The 21,848-nt window shown below is 41.7% G+C and overlaps 1 pseudogene; it reads right to left on the bottom strand.

Moving 5' to 3' along the window:
* Positions 1–1,911: 1,911 nt before the first annotated feature.
* LOC116887305 lies at positions 1,912–2,520 on the bottom strand (annotated as a pseudogene).
* Positions 2,521–21,848: the final 19,328 nt, after the last annotated feature.

Here is a 21,848-nt window from a genome sequence, read left to right as displayed (position 1 = left end):
TGGGAACATCGTAAATATTTCTGGAAAGCTATACTGGGTGTAGCGGGAACCTGGCATCTGCTCAGGTTTTTACGAAAACACACGAATTACCTTGATGATCCGATGGATCAAGAAAACCCTGTTTGTTGGGTATTTCAAACAAGGGCTTTAACAAAATGAGTTCAGTTCTCTGACAACAGCCTGTGAATCACTGATAGAAAAGCATGAGAACCCAGTCAGCAACTTAATTATATATCATTACCCAGGATAATGGCAACATTTTAGGTATGAATTAAACCTTTCGTGGTGGCATCTTGCATCATCCCATGATGTCCATGGAGCCAGTGATTCTAAAAATCTATAGACAAAGTCCATTTCAGAGTGGTTGCAACCTTTCTTTGTATTCATTTTGCAAAATAGTCAGAGGAAGAAAGAACTTTCTGTTCTAAAGGTAGAAAAACAGCCCTGATGACAGGGAGGAGGTAACAGTCACATCAGAAGGACTGGAATACACCACAAGAAATGGGTCAGAACAGTGTGGTTGAAGCCTGGGTCAGACCCTGGAAACTATTTGCTCTGACCTGGCCCGACTGTAGGTAGGACTGAAGCTGGGTCTTTTTCTAAGCTAAGACCAAATTACTTCCTGCACCCAGGACCCCAGTTACTCACTGCCCAGAGAGGATTTGTGTTCTGATGTTGTGAGGAGGGAAACATCTCATCCCTACAAGTACTGGTACCAACCTCCCTCCCCTTACTTCAACAGCAAAGTTCAATATGCAATGGAAATAAACTAGGGTTAGAGAAAACCACAGGAGAGTCGTGTAGGTAGACAGGGTCTTGAATGCTCTAATCTTTTTTAAAGAAACATTAATCTAAACTCCTAAGGGTCACCTTCCCTAACCAGACTTGGTCCCCACTAACATTGATTAGTTTGACCCAAATCATTTCTTTATTTCAAGTTTGTTTTAAAAGTCAAATTTCTAGCAAAAAGTATGGCTTCTAATTTCTGGCTTCAGCTTTGAAGGCATCAGACAGCCCTTACGTGGGCATTTCTTAAGAACACCAACCCCAGGTATTGAGTGGAATCCCTGGAAGATGTGGCCGGGACACCAGCCAGTGTCTTTCAAAAGCCAGGTCTGCTTAGAGAGTTGGTGTTGCTTAGCAAACCCCACAAATCTGTAAAGACTTAAATATAAAAGAGTTCCTAAGCCATTTTAAGTGAACTTTTTGTGATTTTTGCTTCATGGTGTTTCTTGGGAAATAGGTTTGTAGTGTGTCCTATAAGCCCATTTCTGGTTTCTCACAGTGGTTAGAAATAGAGAGTTCTTACCACACGTTAACACTTTCTTCTGGGAACTTCCATGTGTAGAAAAGAACCACACTATTACATTTTTGGGGGGGGGGCACGTATGTTTGGTGATTTTCTTCTTCTTTAGTTTTGCTTTTGTTTTTTTTTTTTTTTTGTTTTTTTGTTTTTTTTTTTTTTTTTTTTAATGTGTGTGTTTGGGCTTTGAGTTGTGTGTGTGTAGCCCCAAGTCCAAGGTTGCTTGGAACTCTCTGTATAAATCAGACTGGCCTTGAACTCACAGATATCTGCCTGGCTTCTCTCTCCCAAGTGCTGTAAATTCTTTCTTTTTTGAGACAAAGCCTTAACAGGAAGTTTAGGCTGGTTGTTTTAGGTATACTTTACTGTGATCTTATGTGTATGTGTGTGTTTGTATGAATATATGCCACATTGTATGGATACCCGAGGAGGCCAGAAGGGGGTGTCACATGACCTAAAGCTGGAGTTGAGAACCATCTGAACAGGCAGTTGAGAGCCATCTGACATGGAAACTGAATTTGCATCCTCTAGGAGAGCAGCAAGCACTTTTTTTGTTTGTTTGCTTGTTTGTTTGTTTGACTGTCCTAATTTTACAAATATTACGTGTATTAGCGGTAACGGTGAAGCTGAAGAGTATCGCGCTTTCTCCAGGCTGCACGGCGAGATCCACCAATAGTGAGGTGGACCTTGTGGCCCTTTCCAAGGCCACGGCTTTTGCAGCCAGCAGATGTCAGCCCACGCAATCTCCCTGTGCTTGTGGACTGGTTTGGTGATTCATTGGGTGTCAGGATTTCTTCTGATAGCTTTATGGAATGGAGCAATGAGGATAACCTCGAAAAATTTATATGTGGACTCTTCACCAATCCCGTAGGAATTCAGGACTCTCAAAGCCCCACAATGGTGCCCAGCTCTCTGCTCAGCAACAAACTGAAGGCTTCGGGCAAATTTCAGCTGGTTAACACCATGGTGGACAGGCTTGCCATGTTGCACCCTTAAGAACTGGGCGCTTGTGACCTCCACGGCAGACACAAATCCTGTAAATGACATAACCTTGCTTAGCCTTGTATCCCAGCCTTCTCGCTTTATTAGGCCGGGTGGGAAGCCCCGTGCAGCGCAAAGAGCTGGCGGTATTGCCAGCAGCGGACCCTTAGAAGAAAGCACATCACGTCAGACAGCTTCTTCCTCCACAGCTCCTGGATTTATTTGTATGCACCCATCTTGGCTCACCTGATGGCTGCCACTAGAGGAAAGGCAGCAGCAAGCACTCTTAACCACTGATCCGTCTCTCCATTCTTCAGGGCTCACCTTCAACCTCTGTCTCCTGAGTACAGAGCCCATGTCATTATGCCTAGCATAGATGTTTTTGGTTGTTGTTATTGCTCTTATTGTGTGGATGTTAAATAAAGAACTCTTCTCCTTAGAGACCTCCTTTTCTCCCCAGAACCACCCAGGAAATCCCCTTGCAGTTGAAGAAAGGTCTCAAACGAAGAAATACAAAAGTATTAAGACTGTCCCCACACTCTTATCTGTCACCCATGGTGAGGTTACATTAATTATGCTCCCTCTGGATCGGGGATAAACAAATCATTATGAGCTAGAACTTCCTCTACTCAGAGAAGAGGAAAATCTACCCAAATTAACCCAAAGATGGAACTGTCCTCCACCTCCAGGATGGGACTCTCCTCCAACTTCAGAATGGAACTGTCCTCCACCTTCAAGATGGAACTATTTTCCACCTCCAGTCTTACATTTATGTCATTAATGTGGAGTTGAAAGTCTTTTTGTCTACATGGGCTGTTACTGGACTTGGTAGAGAACCAATTCATGGCCTTTGTTTTCACTGTCATATTGTGATTGGCAGGAGACGGAGACTGTGGAACACATCTTCTGTTCTCCTCGACCGTGGAGACAAAGTGCTGCTTTCTCTCTTCCAGCTGAAATGCCACTGTTATTTTAGCCTTTTCTCCCAGGACAGTTTCTCAACTGTAATTATCCTTATTGTGCTTCTCCGGGTACCTCCCAACCCTTCCTTTTGGAACAGTGGTTCTCATGACTAGCATAGGCTCCCGGGTCTGGTGTCTGTCTCTGCTCTGCAGGTTTCTTACACTGAGGAAAATCAATTCTTTTTTTTTTTTAAACCAATTAGTATGTACTTTCTTGTATAGTTTAACTTCAGACACTCAACTTTTTAGTCATTCCTCCAAAGTAAACAACTACGACATCTGTAAGAATTCCCGGACAAATAAACGTTCTTGGTGTTTAAATGCATCTATAGTCTTATTGTTTCGCATCTCATTCAACTTTTCTAAATTTCCCTTATCAGGCCCCAGAGTGGACAAAGCTCTGTAACTGTACAAAAGCCGTAAGCACACTGAAGAGGGGGAAGAGCTACAGCTCGGAAGATCACTCTTGTCTTCTAATTGTTCTATTTACCTTTTATACTTAAATTGTGATTTTTATTGCCATGATACTACATTGTCAGCTCATGTGTACTTAGTCACACACAGTTTTTGTTTCTTAACCTTGAATATCATATTGGTTATTATGTCTTGATGTATCTACAAATTTATGTTCACCTCGGCTCTCTCTCTCTTTCACTGTTTCTCTCTCTCTCTTTCACTGTTTCTCTCTCTGTCTCTGTCTCTGTCTCTGCCTCTTTCTCTCTCTCTCTCTCTCTCTCTCTCTCTGTGTGTGGGTGTGTGTGTGTGTGTGTGTGTGTGTGTGTGTGTTTGGGAAGGGATTGTGGGTGGGGTAGGGTTTGTTAGCCTAGCTGGTTTTCACAAAGTTTGACTTGCTCCATAGCTCAGGCTGGCCTCAACTTGTGACTTTGCCTGCTTTCCTTGAGTTCTGGCATCATAGGCTTTGCCACCACACCCAAATCTGTGTCTTTAACTTGTATGTTACATTTGTTATTCTAATCCATTCATCCTTGAAAACTGTTTCCACCTACATACTGCACTTACTTATCTATGAGAAAGAGGACTGAGAAGAAATAGGAGCAATTAGAAAAGAAGAACATTTCTGGGAAAGTAAAGTTTAGAATCCAGCCAATGATGAAAAGTGTTTAATGAGATGCTATAAAAATAATATGTGTTTATAATTTTATGTGTTTCGAAGGCTATGAAAACACAAACAGTAATAGACCAAAGCCATCCTGAGCCAGTGTTTTGTTTATAACACTTTAAATAGTACTGTGACTTTTCAAATTATTGACCACCGTGCCTTGAAAAAGTCAAATGTAGTCAGCCGCAGTGGTCCACACCTGGAATTCTAGAACTCTGGAGCCTGATACAGGAGGTGGAATAATTGTGGAGTGTTCAAGGCTAGCTCAGACAATAGAGTGAAAAACTGTCTCCGAAAGAGAGGGGAGGGGGGAGAGAAAAGAGAAGAAAAGAGAGAGAGGGAGAGAGACAAAGAGACAGAGAGACAGAGACAGAGAGAGACAGAGACAGAGAGACAGACAGAGACACAGAGAGAGAGAGACAGAGACAAAGAGACAGAGAGAGACAGAGAGACAGACAGAGACACACACACACACACAGAGAGAGAGAGAGAGAGAGAGAGAGAGAGAGAGAGAGAGAGAGCGCTTACATCCTTACTTTAGAGGCTGAACGTGGAGAATCCATAAGTTCAAAGACAGCTTGAGTCACTCAGTAAGAGCCTGTCTAAAATGAAAAATGCAATTCTTACCGGAGTATTTTTTTCCTATTTATTCATCCAGTTTCAGTCATTCAGGAAAAGAATTTGTCCTACTATGCGATGCTATTAAAAGCCCTTGTGGTTCACTATTTACTGTTCCACTTTAAATGGTTGAAGTTAATAAAATTCCATGATAAATATGAATCCCACTTAACTCGAATGCTCTTGCAGAGCTGTTCTCCCAGCTGAATCTATGAAAGATTGCCTGCATTGCTTCTTGAAATAACAACTCTTTGAAAATGCTGAAATTGTACTTTTACGTGGAGATGTGTGGAATGTATATTAAATGTCCAAAGCACACGGATAGTGTCTATGTGGCCACTGCATAATCCTGTCTGCTCCAAAACATATGCGTGTGTTTGTGTGTGTGCCTCTGTGTGTCTGCATATGTGTACGTATGTTTGTACAGAGAAGCTCACATTTCTACCTCGTTTAGTAGAAATTAAGAGACTTCCTACATTCAAGGAAATGCTAAAGAAAGACTGTTCTTTAGTGCAGGGGAAGCTCAGAGGGAGATCACAAGCCTGACTCTAGAGTTCTGCCTCAGCTGCGACCACTACTGTAAATGGAACGTCTGCTTCTCTAGACTGATACTGGGAAGCAATCTTACACTGCTCCTTTTAAAAGGCTCGGTCAGGCAGCAATGGGTTAAATATGTATGATGCGTGTTAAAACACCCATCCAGACCACAGAAGTGGTCTGCTCAGGAGAGAGTTCTTGGGCTGCTGTTATAACAGTGATAGGATCCTCCTTTAACACGAGCAAGGCACTGGGATTGATCCCCAGTAAATGAAAGTTCTCTGTAAGGGTAACATTAATCAGCTTTAGAACAACTCAGTGTGAAGTGATGTCTCATTTGCACTGAAGCCATTTTATTAGTTTCCAGATTTATGTGGTAGCTGTTAGATTACAATGCCCTGAGAGCTAACGATAAAATAATATTTGAATAAAGAACTAATTTTTAGCACAGTTGGAACTTCATTACATCTTGCCAAATATACCTTCATGAAATATCCCATTCATAAGCATCTCAGCGTTAGCCATGAGCCGGTTAAAATGACACTGCAAGTTTTAACTTGGCTCGTGGAGAGACAGAACTTTCCAAAGACAAGGTTCTGCTCCGTGACAGACGAGGTTTTAGAAGTATTTGCCAAGGTGAGATAAAGGTAAATATTCTGTAGGGACAACAAGATACATTTTGGTTTCTTTAAAACATAAAGTAAGAGGTAGTAATAGTTCTTGGCTCACTATCTGCCTCTCATCTCAATCCAATGAATGTGAACAATAAAGAAAAATCATTAGATTTTCTCAGAATGAACACCTTTTAGGTGTCCTACTTCATTTCAGGCCATGTTCTTTATGAACCCTGCCTTATGAAATATTCCCTCCTATCTGCCAAACCTTAGAACAACCCTTGTAAAAATATGGTGCAGATAAACAGTGGTGGTCTTACATAATGGGAGTTAAAAAAAAAAAAAAAAGACAAGGTGCCTGTCTCCCACTGAGCAACAAGTTCCAGGCCTAGCAGAACCTGAAACTCCATCATTCATGGCATAGTCTGGCTCCTAAGAGAAGATCAGCATCAAGCTGGGCTACTGAAGACAAGAGTAAGGCAGAGCCTTTCACAGCACAGAGGCATCAGCTAGCTCCTTTTTCCTGCCGTTTGAGTGTAATGGCAACACCAGCAAAGATTCTGCCATCATCAGCATACACAGAGCAGTGTCATGTCTCACAGGTCTTGAGAAACACCAGATGGATTGAATTGCTTTCCAGTCTCCCCATAAGTGTGTTTGGGGTCACTTGCTCCATGCACAGAGCTGGTGGTGGAAACCAAAGTGCGACATACTTTCTCCCAGGGATTGTTCACTCCCTGAGCTGACGTGCAGTCTACAAGGGACAAAGAGCCATGCTGTTGGGTTAAAAGTTGAATATGAGTAGGAACTGACTTCCATCTCCCCTCCCCAACTAAGACAGGTTCTCACATAGCCCAGGCTGGTTTTGAACTTGCCAAGTAACTAAGGATAACTTGATCTCCCTGATCTGCCTGTTTCTATGCTCAATCACTAGGATTGTAGGCTTGCCCACGACACCCGATCTTATGTTGTATTAGGGATGGAACCCAAGGCTTTGTGCATGCTAAGCAAACAGTCTACCATCTGAGCTGTATTCTCGGTGATCAATTAATCTCGATCACATGGAGAGTAGTCACAATGGCCAGACAGTTAGCCTGGCCAACCTATTAATCTCAGTGCTCAAAGAGGATACTTCCCTGGACACAGTTCTTCAGAAAGCTAGTGACCCCCCTACTTTTCGCAGTATTCTTTACTACAGGGGGAGTGCCTCAGCCTCTCATCAAATTGAGATTGGAGTACCACCCACTTTTCACTGTTGCTTTAGGTTTTGAATGAATTAATTTGATATAGTTCTAATTGAGATTAGAGTACTGTCCACTTTGCATTGTTACCTTGATACAGTTCTGAGAACAGTGTCGGGCACTCTCAATGGAGGACCTGTAACCTCTCAGTTAGTAACTAAAGCGAGCTTAGACTCTAGATACAAAGCAACATCATACTATACCAGGAAATGCTGGACGCCACAGAAGTAAGTGACAACCAGTCCAATCTTTATAAGTACTTTTTCTTTTAAAAAATTAAGCAATTGCTACGCTTTGTGGCACACACCATTAATCTACCCAGGAGGCAGAGGTGGGTGGGTTCTAGGCCAGTGTGGTCTATGCACTACATTCTAGGGCAGCCAAGGCTACAGAGTAGGACCCTGTCTTGAAAAAAAAAAAAAAAAAAAAAAAAAAAAAAAAAAAGGTTATTTTGCATTCATAATAAAAATATTTAATTTCTCTTTCACCAGTCATGGTCATTCTCATCCATTATGTATAATATTAGCCTGTACCCCTATGCCTGCCTTTTATTTCTCCCTAGCTTTTGACACAGAATCTCATGTATCCCAGACCAGCTTCCAATGTTGCTAAGGATGACCATGAATTCCTGTATCTGTCCACTAGATCACAAGGACTGTGATCATTCTTCACCATGACCAACTTCAGGATCCCTTTCTGTCTGTTCCAAAAGTACAAACTCCTAATGGAACCAATACAAAGGATTTTTATTTTTAGACAAAATTTTTGCCATTCCTTTCTGTTGTCTCCTCTTCTGCTCAACTTGGTGTTACTGTGCAAGGAACTTTTTGAGTCCTGGATATGAAAGGTAGTTGTGGTCCGTAGCCTCTCTGAAGAGTCTAACGTATCCAGAACCTGGGCACCTTTTTATGTTACTATCTCACACTCAAAACGTCAATTACCAGAAATATTATTCCGAAGCGTAACTGCTACTTACTGGTTAGTATACTATGGGACAAAAACAATCTAATGGCATTTTAGTAAATGCCAACTCTAAGACTTTGTAAACATCACTGAAAAATGATTCCAGGACCTCAAGTCTAAAGTCTATCTCACTCTCCATCACTAATCATCTTAAAAACACTTTTTACACCTTCTCTGTTTTAGCTTTCTAGCTCAACAGGAAAGGAATACATCTCTTTTTAAAATTATGCACATCTGGCTAGCTTTATGAAGGCATTATGGGAATTGCTGTGGGGGGAAGTCATCAACTGTCTTGCCTACCTGTGAACACTGTAACCTACAAATACAACTACCCTAGCAAGTACACCCACTGGTACCATAGTGGCCCAGATGTTTTGAGTGTAACCAACCATTTTTCTAATTACATTTATGACTTATTTCACATATGGCAATTTATTCCTGGTGCTGTAGATATGACCCAAGAGCCATGACTCATAACTCTTTGGGATAACATAATACTATTGTTGTGCCCAAAAGACATAGTACCAAATTGTCATTAAATACTTGTCTTTATACTCAGATCTATGTAGATCTTGGTCCTCACAGAGAAGTTTCTTTGTACAGAGACTCACAACTAGTTAAAGTGCAGAGGATGACCTATGGATCTATCGGCCATTAACAGGAAAACTATATCACACCTTCTCTTCGCAAAGCTTGAGCAACTTCACAAAAGAGGAGGTAGAAAGAGAGTCAGAGCTCAGGGAGAATTGTGACAAAGCTGTCTTCTAGACACAACAGATCCATGACATTCATGAACTCACAGCAGATGTGGTTGTCTGTACAAGATGTGTAGAAGATCAAGTCAGTCAGCATTACAACCTGGATGAATGAGGGGCTTCAGAGAGAGTCGGTTTTCCTCAGAGTGTGTATCCCCCTGATAGGTAGACTATTCCTGAGTGTATGGCCCCACACACCTATGCACTTACAGACAGAACTTTATAACTGAGCAATGTTCTCTGTTGGTCATCTTGACAGAAATATCCATTGAAATATTTTTCATAATTCATATTTCGAGATCAGAAAACGAAGGTTAGCAGATTACCCTTAATCATTCTCCATCTGATTTTTTGAAACAGGTTCTCTCTGTGAGCCCGGAACACAGTCCTCCTCTCCCCCCGATTCAGTCGGACTCCAGGGAACCTCCTGTCTTATCACCCCTGAAATGTGATTATGGGCTCAAACCGGAGCCTGGCTTTAGAGCCTGGACATTGAACTCAGGTCCCCATGCTTTTACAGCAAGCTCTTTACTAATTAAGCCATTTTTTCTGCCCCCCCACCATGTTATGACAAATTTGCTATTCATCAACAGGCAGAACATAAGGAATGATATCCTAGACAATGCACACCGGGAAATGGCCAGCAGCACGGGCTATAGTAGCTCCCCTTCCTTACAGTCTCTGGCAGGGAGGTTACGGCTGTGCACAACCTCTGCCAAGTTAGTCTATCCAAGAAGGCTTTATTCCAGGTGAGACCCAGTCCAGCTTCCAGTCAGCTCGTCTGAATAGAAAGATAGGGACACAGAGCTCTCACCATGACAGACGGCAATTCTTACAAGCAGGACTATTTCTCAGCTGCCTCTCCAGCATTCCACTTGGAGGAGGCAGCCTCACTTGGGTGTGAACGTGGGAGGGGAGATTGTGAGGTGACTTGTCTAGTCCCTGCTTCATAAGCTGGCACCGCATTGGTTTAGTCAGGCTGGCTTTTGACAGCCTCCGGTTAACTTTGAAAAGTGCTGCAGGGGAACGAACTCCTCTTGTCTTCCATAGTAACCCCAGACATCTTTCCTCCATTTAAAAACAAAAACCACTGTTAGGCAGGAAATAGTCAATAATATCTTTGGATTTCTTAATGGATATTATTATCCTCAACAGTCTAGGTAATTGATATTTACGTGAGGTATGCTCTGCATTGCTAGGAAAATGCCTTATGCAGTAATTTATTTCACCTCTGTTCATGAATGGATCGAGAGGCTGCAGAAGATATGAAGCTAAAGACTTGGACTTGGAACCAAACTTGTGGGCCTGTGCATAACGGCAAAAATTTCCTGTCATAGAAATACCTCTGTGGTATTTATATTTATATTTACTATGGTAAACTGCCTAGTATATTTAAAGGGGGGGAGGGACAAAAATAAAAACAAAAACAAAAGATGATTTTTTTTTTTGAGGCACATTTTTTTTCTGCCAATGCGTTTTCTCCCAAGGCCCTTTCATTACCATATTGCAAATTAGTAACAAAACAGAATGGAAAAACCCAGATGTTCAAATGATCTCCTCGGAAAAGCTGCCTGCCTCTCGGATAGCCTCCCTAAAACTGGGTGTTTTTTCAGAAATGACGGCTTTCCTTGCGGGGAGGAGAGTGCAGAACGGAAAGCCTGGAATTCCTGAGCAAGGCTCCAAAATGATCAACTTTCCTTTTACAACTTTGTTTTGAATTTCCCTGAGCGGCACTGAGAACCTTAGGAGCAGCCTATCGCTGTTGTCCGGGTTTTACTCTTTTCCTTTAGTGTTAACCTGAAGCCCATTTCAGAGCCTGTGCAGCCCCCCTCTGAGCCAAAAATCCTAGACTTGGGATTCTAGGCTTGCTTCCTTCCATGTGGCATCCAGACTGCCAGCGTCCTTGCTGATTCACTGGGACAGGCTGGAAGGGTGCAGGGCTGTCATCCGGTGGAGACAAGACCCGGAGTTTCTTTGTAAATCCCAGCTTTATCTGCGCTCAACCGGAACTTTAGACTCCCCCATCAGCTCCTTCATCGGCAAACCGGGAATCAGCCTGGTATTAAGCACTTAACTTTGTTTTCTTTGAGGAAGTGCTTTGAAGATGAGAGGGGTTGCATTTATTTGGTTAGCAACGTAAATTAATGGGGTCAGAAACAAGACCGGGCTGTGTGTTGGATGGCACTTCTTGATTTTCTTGCTCTGCCTACCCAATGCTTACACAGCCCGGCTCATCCCAGCCTATCCCTGATCACTATCTCCAGTTTTCTTTACTATCCGGATTTAAACTCAAAACCTGTATGATTGAACCAACAAGCCAGGCTTTGAGGAATGTGTCATAGTTATGTCTCCAGGCAGACTGTTGGATCGCACCCAGGAAAGTTGCCCGGACACTTCCTACTTTAGGTCAGTTAGAAAGCTCAAAGTAACAAATATGACCACTGGAGAACTTGCAAAGCAAACTTCCTCAGTTTTAATTAGAAAGGTAAGAATTTGGCTACTTCCTGGACTATATTACCTTTTGCCAAGGCTCAAGATAATTATATACTTAGCAAGTAAAGCATAAACATACCTGCTTCTTGTTTTAAAATTGCATTTTATTTTTGGTGTACGCGTTTGAGTGTATGTACATGTGTGCAGGAGCTCATGCATGTCCAAACCCTGGGAGCTGGAGGTATATATGGTTATATGCTCCTGTGTCGTACTGGGAACCCTAGCCTGGTCCACTGTAAGAAGTACTTTTAACTACTGAGTTATTTCTCCAATCACAAAGCTTAGCTCTAGTCTCAGTGATATGTTTGATACATAATCACAAAGGATTCAATACATGTATGTATATGTATATATGTATATATGTATATATGTGTATATATGTATATATGCATATATGTGTATATATGTATATATGTGTATATATGTATATATGTATATGTATATATGTATATGTATGTATATATATTCAAATTGTTTTGAATATGCTAAATGAAACACATGAAGATTGCTGGGTTTTTTCTTGTCACATTTTTTTACCAGGTGCAGAATATTTCAGCTAAGAATCAGAGCAGAAAATTGATATAAAATGTACTCAGGCCAGGTCTGGTAGCACAACATTTAAAGCAGATCTCTGAGTTCAAAGCTACCTTCGTCTAGACGTCAAGTTCCAGACCAACAGAGGCTGCACAGTAAGATCCTGCCTCGAAACAAACAGAAACGCACTTGAAGACACTGCGGTGGGTTACACCTGTGGCTCAGGCTCTAAGATCAACAGCTGATAAATGAGATTTCATGAAACTGCAAAGCTTTTGTAAAATAAAGGACACTGTCAAAAGGACAAGTTGGCAGTCTACAGATTGGGCAAGGATCTTCACCAACCCTACATCTGACAGAGGGCTAATATCCAAAATCTACAAGGAACTCAAGAAGTCAGACACCAACAACCCAAATGAACCAATTTTAAAAACGGGGTACAGAACTAAACAGATAATTCCCAACAGAGGAATTTCCGATAGCTGAGAAGCACTTAAAGGAATGGTCAAAATCCCTAGCCATCAGGGAAATGTAAATCAAAACAACTCTGAGGTTCTATGTTATACCCATCAGAATGGCTAAGATCAAAAACTCAAGTGACAGTTCAGGCTGGTGAGAAGCAAGGGGAGTACTCCTCCATTGCTGGTGGGAGTGCGCACTTGTACAACTACTTTGGAAATCAATTTGGCAGTTTCTCAGAAAACTGGGAATAATTCTACCTCAAGACCCAGCTATACCAGTCCTGGGCATAAACACAAAAGATGCTACACCATCCCACAAAGATATTTGTTCAGCTATGCTCATTCAGCCTTTTTCATAATCGGCAGAAACTGGGAACAACCTAGACGTCCCTCAACTGAAGAATGGATTAAAAAAATGTGGTTCATCTATTCAATGGAATACACAGCTAAGGCTCAGGAATTAATGGGGATGACATTAGCTGTGTCTCACTACATTGGAGTTATAGAACCTGAAGAGGCCACTTCCTGTAGCTAGACAGGAACCCCAGTGCAGTGATGGAGACACCAACACCCACAAAACTTTCAACCCAAAATTAATCCTGTCTACAAGTAATCCAGGCACAGGGGAGGGAGCAGAGACTGAGGGGATGGCCAACAAATAACCGGCCCGACTTGAGACACATCCCATGGGCAAGCACCGATCTCTAACATTATTAACGACACTCTGTTATGCTTACACACTGGAGCTTGTTGCCCTCTGAGAGGCTCCGCCCAGCAGCTGACTCAGACAGATACGCCCACAGCCAAACAGTGGGTGGAGCTTGGGGATTCTCATGGAGGAATAGGAGGAAGGATTTAGGCCCCAAAAAGGGATAGGAGGGGCTGGGGATTTAGCTCAGTGGTAGAGCGCTTACCTAGGAAGCGCAAGGCCCTGGGTTCGGTCCCCAGCTCCGAAAAAAAGAACAAAAAAAAAAAAAAGGGATAGGAACTCCACGGGAAGACCAACAGAGTTAACTAACCTGGACCTTGGGACTCTCAGAGTCTGAATCTCCAACCAAAGAGCATATACAGCTGCACATAGGTCTCCCTCCTCATGTACCAGATGTGCAGCTTGACCACAGCTATCCCAAAAGCTGTTACCTGTACATGGGATATGTTATACTAACTGGGCTGCCTTGTCTGGCCTCAGTGGGAGAAGAAACACCCAGCCTCCAAGAGACTTGAAGTGCGAGGGTGGAGGGATACCCAGGGGGGCATCCCACCTGCTCAGAGGAGAAGGGGAGGGGGGTGGAGGAAGAGTTGTGGGAAAGGGCAACCAGGACAGGAACAGTGAGTGGAATGTAAAGTGAATAAATTAAAAAAAAAATAAGTTAAATTTAAAAGAAAGAAATTAGAGGCCAGCCTTTAAAACTCCAATACCTCATACATGAGATACTGCCACTAAATAACAGAAAACTACATAAATAAAATATTTTATTTTATGTATGTAGGTGTGGTGTCTACATATCTGTCTTATGCCTAAGGGGTGTGCCTGGCACACAAAGAGGCTAGAAAGGAGTCACCACACTCTTTGGGACTTGAGCTGCACATGGCTGCGTGCTATCGTGTAGGTGATAGAAACCAAACCCAGTCCCTCTAGAAAAGTAGTTAGTGCTCTAATGACTGAGCCATCTCTCCAACCCCAAATAGAGTGTTTATTTTAATTTTATTTATTAATTAATAAAATTTATTAATTAATAAAAATTAGTTAATTAATTAAAGTTTTATTAATAAATAAAATTTAGGGGTTGGGGATTTAGCTCAGTGGTAGAGTGCTTGCCTAGCAAGCACAAGGCCCTGGGTTCTGTCCCCAGCTCTGAAAAAAAAAAGAAAAATAAATAAATAAATAAATAAATAAATAAATAAATAAAATTTATTTGTGTGTGTGCACGCGCGAGTGAGAGAGAGAGAGAGAGAGAGAGAGAGAGAGAGAGAGAGAGAGAGAGAGAGAGAGAGAAACAGTGGTCACCACATGGCATGATACTTAGGTGATGATCACGGAACAATCCTCAAAGGTTAATTCTCTCCTTCTACCTCTACATGGGATCTAGTCATGGATCTCAGGTCTCCAGGCTTAGGCAGCAGGTACTTTTATTCACTGAGTCATCTTGCTGGCATATCATAAGTTATTTTTAAAAATTCTTTTAATGATGTTAATTAATGTTATGGGCATTTGTGTTTTGCCTGCATGTGTGTCTGTGTAAAGGTATTGGGTCCCCTGAAACTGGAGTTATAGACAGGTGTAAGCTGCCAAGTGGTTGCTAGGAATTGAACCCAGGTCCTCTGGAAAAGCAGTTAGTGCTTTTAACCACTGAGCCATTTCTCCAGCCCCATAAAGAATCGGTTTTAATGATCAAAAGTTGATTCTAATGTAAGTTTAGGAAATTACCCAAAAATAGCATTCAAGAGAAAAAAGACAGGAATTTCATTTTTTTTTTCTAATTTGGGGGCTTGTGTCCTGCAATTTCCTCAGACATTTTAGCCAACATTGTATTGACTCTGGGCAGACTGAAAATCAATCATAATTACATTTTCTGTAATATAGGGGCATTTTTTTTTAATTCTAGAGTCTAAATGTCCTTTCGATTGCTTCGAGTGACTATTCTACTGCATGATAGTTAATTTTCTGTGACAATTTGGCTCGGCTAGTTTATCCAGATGTTTGGTCAAACATTAGTCTAGATTTTAGGTCATAAAGTCAGCTTTTATGTGTGATTAAGTTTTAAGATGATGAACTTTAAATAAATCAGATTAACCTTCATAATGTGCTCAGACTTCTTTTAGATGGGTTTCTCGAAGCTGTGATTAGGATACATGGAAAGAGTGACCTAACAGACAAGAGGTTCCCTTCGGCTCACAGTTTGAGAGGCAAGGAAGACATCACTCCGAGCAGCAGGCATGTGTGGACGGGGACAGACATCATCACATCTCTGCAGAGAAGCAGAGAGCACGTTCCCAACCAGGGCAGACTACAGGTCCCAGAGCCTACTGCCTAGCAACCCACTTCATGAACATTCTACAAATTCCTGAATTGGTCCCCAGCTAGGGACCTCATGTTGAAACCCATGAGGCTACAGGGACATTTCATACTCTCTCCACAGTAGAGGTGACTCAGCCCTATTGTTCATGCTCTGCTTTTCTAGAGAACTATTCTAAGCGTCCGAGAATCGATGGAAGAAGACCCCAGACTCCAATAGTGTGCAAAGACAAAGAGCGTTTATTCGCAGAAACAGACAGCATGCTGGGGTCAACCATCAAAGGAAAGGGGGGGGGCCATGAGGGAGACTCGAAGGTCCTTTTTAAAGCCAGTTAGGGGATTTTCTGGTAAGGTCGGGTCACCTTTTGTCAAGATTGGTTAAGCTTATGGTATGGGATTTTTGTATACTTCTGATTGTTTTGGAGAAGAGAGAGAGAGAGAGAGAGAGAGAGAGAGAGAGAGAGAGAGAGAACTATAGAGAGACAGAGAGAGAGAGAGAGAAACAGAGACATAGAGACAGAGAGATAGAGAGACAAAGAGACAAAACAGAGACAGAGACAGAGATAGCTTATAGGGACTTGTAAGCCCCTGTCCAGACGCCGAGGCAGTTGCAGATTGGCTCCCCTTTTTCTGAGGTTCGTCCCAGAAGCCTGGGCTCTTTCTGGAAAATTGAAGCTTAAGGCCCACCATGACTGTCTGTTGAAAATGGAGTGAGTTATGAGTACTAAAACTGCCTTTTTCTTCTTTCCTTTTTCCCCTGAGTTTTCTCCTTGTCCTTTACCTCCTATATCCCCCCACACACACCTCCTTAGATGATACTGAATCCATATATGGTTAAGAAATTTAGATGCAGGAGAATAGGAGGGAGCAGCAAAACCACAGTTGAGGAGAGAGGGGGGTTATACTCATTCCTTGGCTCTGTTCATGGAAGGGCATCCAGTGCATCACCATGGAAAGAGAAGGAAAAACTAAATGGGACACAGTGAATGAAGTCTGTGCAAGGAAGAGCAAAATACAGCTGAAGATAAGCGTACTCTTGGTTCTCGTGGAAATCATAAAGGTTTTCAAATTTGTATCAGCCATAGACTTATAATATTGCAATTGATCTCAGATCACAGGCTTCACTTATTTCCTAGATACGCCATACCAAGTTAATGTTTATATCCCTTAGGAAAAGGCTTATATCATGCCTACGCCATTATGACTGCTTGAGACAGGTCATTCCTACTGCACTGACTAAGCTTTTCTCGGGCAAGTTGAAGGAAAAGGTGTCACTCTAGAAAGGCCATTGATATCTCAAGGTGAGAGGCTCACAGCTCACCATGAGGGAAAACAACATCATCAACAACAAGAAAACAAACAAACCAAAACAACAACAACAAAAAATTTGGGGGAAAGCTATCGCTGCTGGTGTGTGTGTGTGTGTGTGTGTGTGTGTGTGTGTGTGTATGTGTGTATATGTGTATGTATGTGTGTGTATGTGTGTGTATCTGTGTGTATCTGTGTGTATCTGTGTGTGTATGTATGTATGTGTGCATGTATGTGTGTATGTGTGTGTATATGTGTGTATGTATGTGCATGTCTGTATGTGTGTTTGTATGTGTGTTTGTATGTGTGTGTATGTGTGTGTATGTGTGTGTGTGTGTGTGTTGTGTGTGTGTGTGTGTGTGTGTGTGTTTGTATGTGTGTGTATGTATGTGTGTGTATGTGTGTGTTTGTATGTGTGTATGTATGTGTGTTGTATGTGTGTGTGTTTGTATGTGTGTGTATGTGTGTGTTTGTATGTGTGTGTGTATGTGTGTGTATGTGTGTGTATGTCTGTATGTGTATGTGTGTGTATGTGTATGTGTATGTGTGTGTGTGTGTGTGTGTGTGTGTGTGTGTGTGTGTGTGTGTGTGTGTGTCTGATTGCTCTGGTCAGCTGTGGTAAGACTTAGTGTTATAGAAAATAATCCAAAGCAAACCTGAAGCTAGAGATCAAAGATTTGATAATTTCCAGCTTTCACTAAATGTGGTTGTTCATATCTATAATCCCAATACGTGGGAGATTGCAGCAGGAGGATTACTATAAGGCAAGCCTAAAACATATATTGAAGACCAAGCCAGCTGTGACTACATAGCGAGACCCTGTCTCCACTACTCCCCGCCAACCCATCCTCACTACTGTAAGAAAAGTATTACCCTTTCCATCTTTTATAATCTCCAGAGTAATCTAGAGAGTACTAAGTGATCACTGTGTTTAGTCATCACAAGAATTCTCTCAAATATTCAAATATGCAGATTTAAACCTTGTATTGTAGGTTAAAAAGGGTCAACAGAGGCCACACAAATTGAATAGCAAAGATTGTCCAAGTAAGCCAGTCTGTATGCATGCATGTGTGTGTGTACTTTATTGATAAAGCAAACTATGCTTCTCATCATGAGAGGGGTCTGGTGTCTGGCACACGCTTGAAGTGGGATGCTAGAATTCTTTCCCCAAACATCCTTAAGTTCATGTTGAAACATGCTTTCAAATACATAGAAAAAAGAACTTAACTCACTGCGGTTGTTTGAGTAAGCTATCACCCCATAGCCCAGGCATTTGAATACTCTGTTCCCAGTTGGTAGATGTTCAGGGAAGCTCTCTTCTTGTGGTTAGATATACGAGCTCTCAGCTCTCAGCTTCCAGCTCCAGTCGCCATTTCTGCCTGCCTGCTACAGTGTAATGAGGAGAGACTCATCCCACAGGAGCCATAAGCCCTAAATAAGCTCTTCATTCCCTTAGCTATGGTGCCTTATGGTTGCCTTAGCTATGGTGTCCTGTCACAGCAATAAGAATGAATGTGCTCATGCTTCCAAATTCTCATTCACAGTTGCTCCATGTAAGTCTCCGAACAAGCCGAAGTGAGAGACTTGATGCATATGGAACCAAAACCAAAACTGAGCAAAGCCTACAGCATTCAAGAGGAAAGAAGGGAGTTCCAAGTAGCTTCAAGTACACACTCTGCAGGCAACGTCTCTATTATCTCTCTTCTTGAAACGTGGAAGCGGTACTACTGAATCGGTACAATGTCTGATGTAAAGGCCAATGAACTTCAGCAATATGTTTGTCTATTTCACATTACAAATAAGCCAACATGTCTAAGCAGTTGCTCATTACTATAAATGGAAATAAGGGTAATCATTTTTTTGTATAACATTTATCTAGTATCATAAACCATGCTATTATGTTTGGCTTACAATAGGCGAACTATGTTAATTCATTTGAATTTTTTTCTTCAAGGAAAAATATATATGTTTAGGTTAGGGATAAATTTTCAAAAAGCATGATAGTTTGGGTGTTGGGTAAAATATATTTCCATGGGAGTGCGCATTTCTACCACATGTTTCCTGAGAACCTTGGTGACTTTAACTGGTGCACTGATGATAGGAGGCAGGCAGAGGAAATGACTAAATAGCACTTCAGTCATGCGTGTGCCTGTGAGTGTCGTGTGTGCGTGCCTTGTGTGTATGTGTGGCATGTGTGTGTGTGTGTGTGTGTGTGTGTGTGTGTGTGTGTGTGTGTGTGTGAACATTCTGCCTGTCAGCCTCTACTCAATCAGCAGGGTGAGAGCTCCAACCTGCTTCACCAGAGACAGAGATTGGATAGTGGGGTAGGCTAGCATGGTACTCAGTTGGCAGACTGCTTGCCTCCCAGCACTGAAAAACCCAGTGTAGTTGCACAAACTTTTAATGCTAGGTCTCAGGAAGAGGAGACAGGAGGATCATCCTCAGCTTTAAGTTGAGTTTGAGGTCTGCCTATCACACCATAAGAGATCCTGTCTCAAAATGGGGTAGGGGAGGGGGCAGCTTAACAAGTAAACATGCTGTCCACAAACCTGAAGACCTGAGTACTTCAGCCCCAACATGGTACTCTCTCAATAGTGCATTTATGTATACACACACACACACACACACACACACACGTATAAATAAATAAATGTAATTTTTTTAAACTCCAAGGAAATAGAAAATCAACGGCTTCTGAGATGATTCAGTGGTTAAGAGAACTTCCAGATCTTTTGGAGAAGATGTAGCACACTATCATATCCCATGAACCGTAAAAAAGGCATGCTCCTGAACTCAGGATAGAGTTTAACATTGTGTAGAGAAATTGTAATCCAGGAGCATGGCTACTCAAGCAAGAGCTCACATCCAAAGCTATGATTCAGATGGAATGTAGACACACTCTGGATTACAATGTGATCTAGCTGGGCTACCAACATGCCCTTAGTACATACCTTTAATCCCTAGCAATGAAGGTAAGGTTGGTTGTAGAAGGAAGCAGCCATGTTCGAAAATGATGTCGAAATGAGGGGCAGACAATGTGATGAATCAGAGAAAGAATTGACAATGTATGTCAGAGATAGGATATGCCCAACTCATGTAAGAACAGAAGATGAAGAAAAACTACTTAAGGGCAGCAAACGAGAAAAAAGATGGTGGTGTGGTATGTGGTTAAGTGGTGGGTCCATATGGCAGTGTGACCAGGACGGTTTTACAGAGACAGGTTACACAGAGAACTACCTAGACACACATGAAGACAGAACAAGCCAGAGAATGAGAGGAACCAGTAGATTAGAATATGTTGCCAAAGTTAGTATCAGGCCACGCACAGCAGTTCAGTCAGAAGCTGAGAGAAGCTGAATTGAATCAGTCAGCTTGGAAGATTAGATTGTATGGAGACTAGAAGCTTCCAGGCTTGCCTAGACACAGGAATAGAACAGAGAGGCAAATGCCCTGGGATCACCCCAAGCTGTGTATTCACAGAGCTTGGGTAAAGCTCTCATCTTATCACTTCATCTGAGAAAATAAAACATTTACATCCTAGTTTAACTGTTAACATAGTTTCTCTTTATAAAGGCACAAAAGATACTATGACACCAAGTTTATAGCAGTTCAGATTTTCTTTACATATAGAAAATTAAAAATGACTTGTTCAGTCTATTTACATTTTCACTTATTTATTTCTGAGAAAGGTTCTCACTACATAGCACTGGCTGACTTGAACTCATTATGTAGATGAAATTGGCCTGGAACTCAGAGATCCACCTATCTTTTTTTAAAGGTGCTAGATTTTAAAGACATGTGAATTTTGGATTTTTAATTAATATTTTTCGTTTACTGAGGCTCAGTCTTGATATGTAACTCAAGGCAGCCTAGAATATGTAACCCTCCTTTCTCTGCTTCTGCCTTCCAAGTACTGAGATGACAGCATGTAATATCAGTCACACCTGGCCTTACAACAATATATTTACCATATTTTATCACTCAACTTTTGATTTATTGGAATGTATACTTTCAGAGACATTCATATGTTTTAGGCACCTCCTTATACTCACACACAGATTTATGTTCATATCTTCATTTAAAAATGTCCTGTGATCTTTGCTGTTGTCCCATTTCGCAGATGAGAACTACTGCAACCCACAGAGGTTGAGTGACATTCGAAATTAGCAGTTGTGGGACTGTGTGGAAATCAAAGGCATCTCAGACTCTAAGTTCACCTGTGCTTTTCTCTTGGGATCCTTTGTCTGTTTATAGCTTGGTAGGGTCGTGTGGCCTCACTCCTAAGATCTTAAAGGACTCACTAAACTCAGGGCTCTGCCGGTGATGGTTTTATTTTTTTTTAAGGAATGCTTTTTATTCACTCTTCAATAATTGCATATGTGTATAAGAATTCTTTGATCATATCCACCCCTGCTGCTTCCCTTCCACCCATCAAAAACTCTTTCAACCCCATGCCTTATGTTTTTCATGGTCCAGTGAGTCCAGCTAGCACTGCCCTCCTGAAGGTGACTTTGGAACCACTATTACATGGTGTGGACAACGTCCCCAATGAAAATTACTCCCCTTTGACCAGCAGCCATCATCTGTCAGGGACGGAGCCCCATGAGCCCCTTCCCCATCTGTGTTAAAGTTTTGACTGACTTGATCTTGAGCAGGTAAACATGACTGCTATTATGAGTTCAGGATTTTGACAGCCGTGTCCTGTCAAGAAGAGAACATTTTTTTAACATTTGTCTCCACCCTCTATACATTCTTACAGCTCCGGCTTCCAGGACATTCCCTTGAGTTTGGCAATGGCTACAGGATTGATATACAGGTCCCATTTGAGATCGTGCTTTTTTTTTTTTTAATTGTACAAATATTCAGGTTTCATGGAATTTTTTCTTTTTTTTCTTTTTTCTTTTTTCTTTTTTTTTTTTTTTTTTCTTTTTTTCGGAGCTGG

The sequence above is a fragment of the Rattus rattus genome, chromosome 18, assembly GCF_011064425.1.
Source record: "Rattus rattus isolate New Zealand chromosome 18, Rrattus_CSIRO_v1, whole genome shotgun sequence".
NCBI classification, from domain to species: Eukaryota; Metazoa; Chordata; class Mammalia; order Rodentia; family Muridae; genus Rattus; species Rattus rattus.
This window is presented reverse-complemented; position numbering and strand designations above follow the sequence as displayed.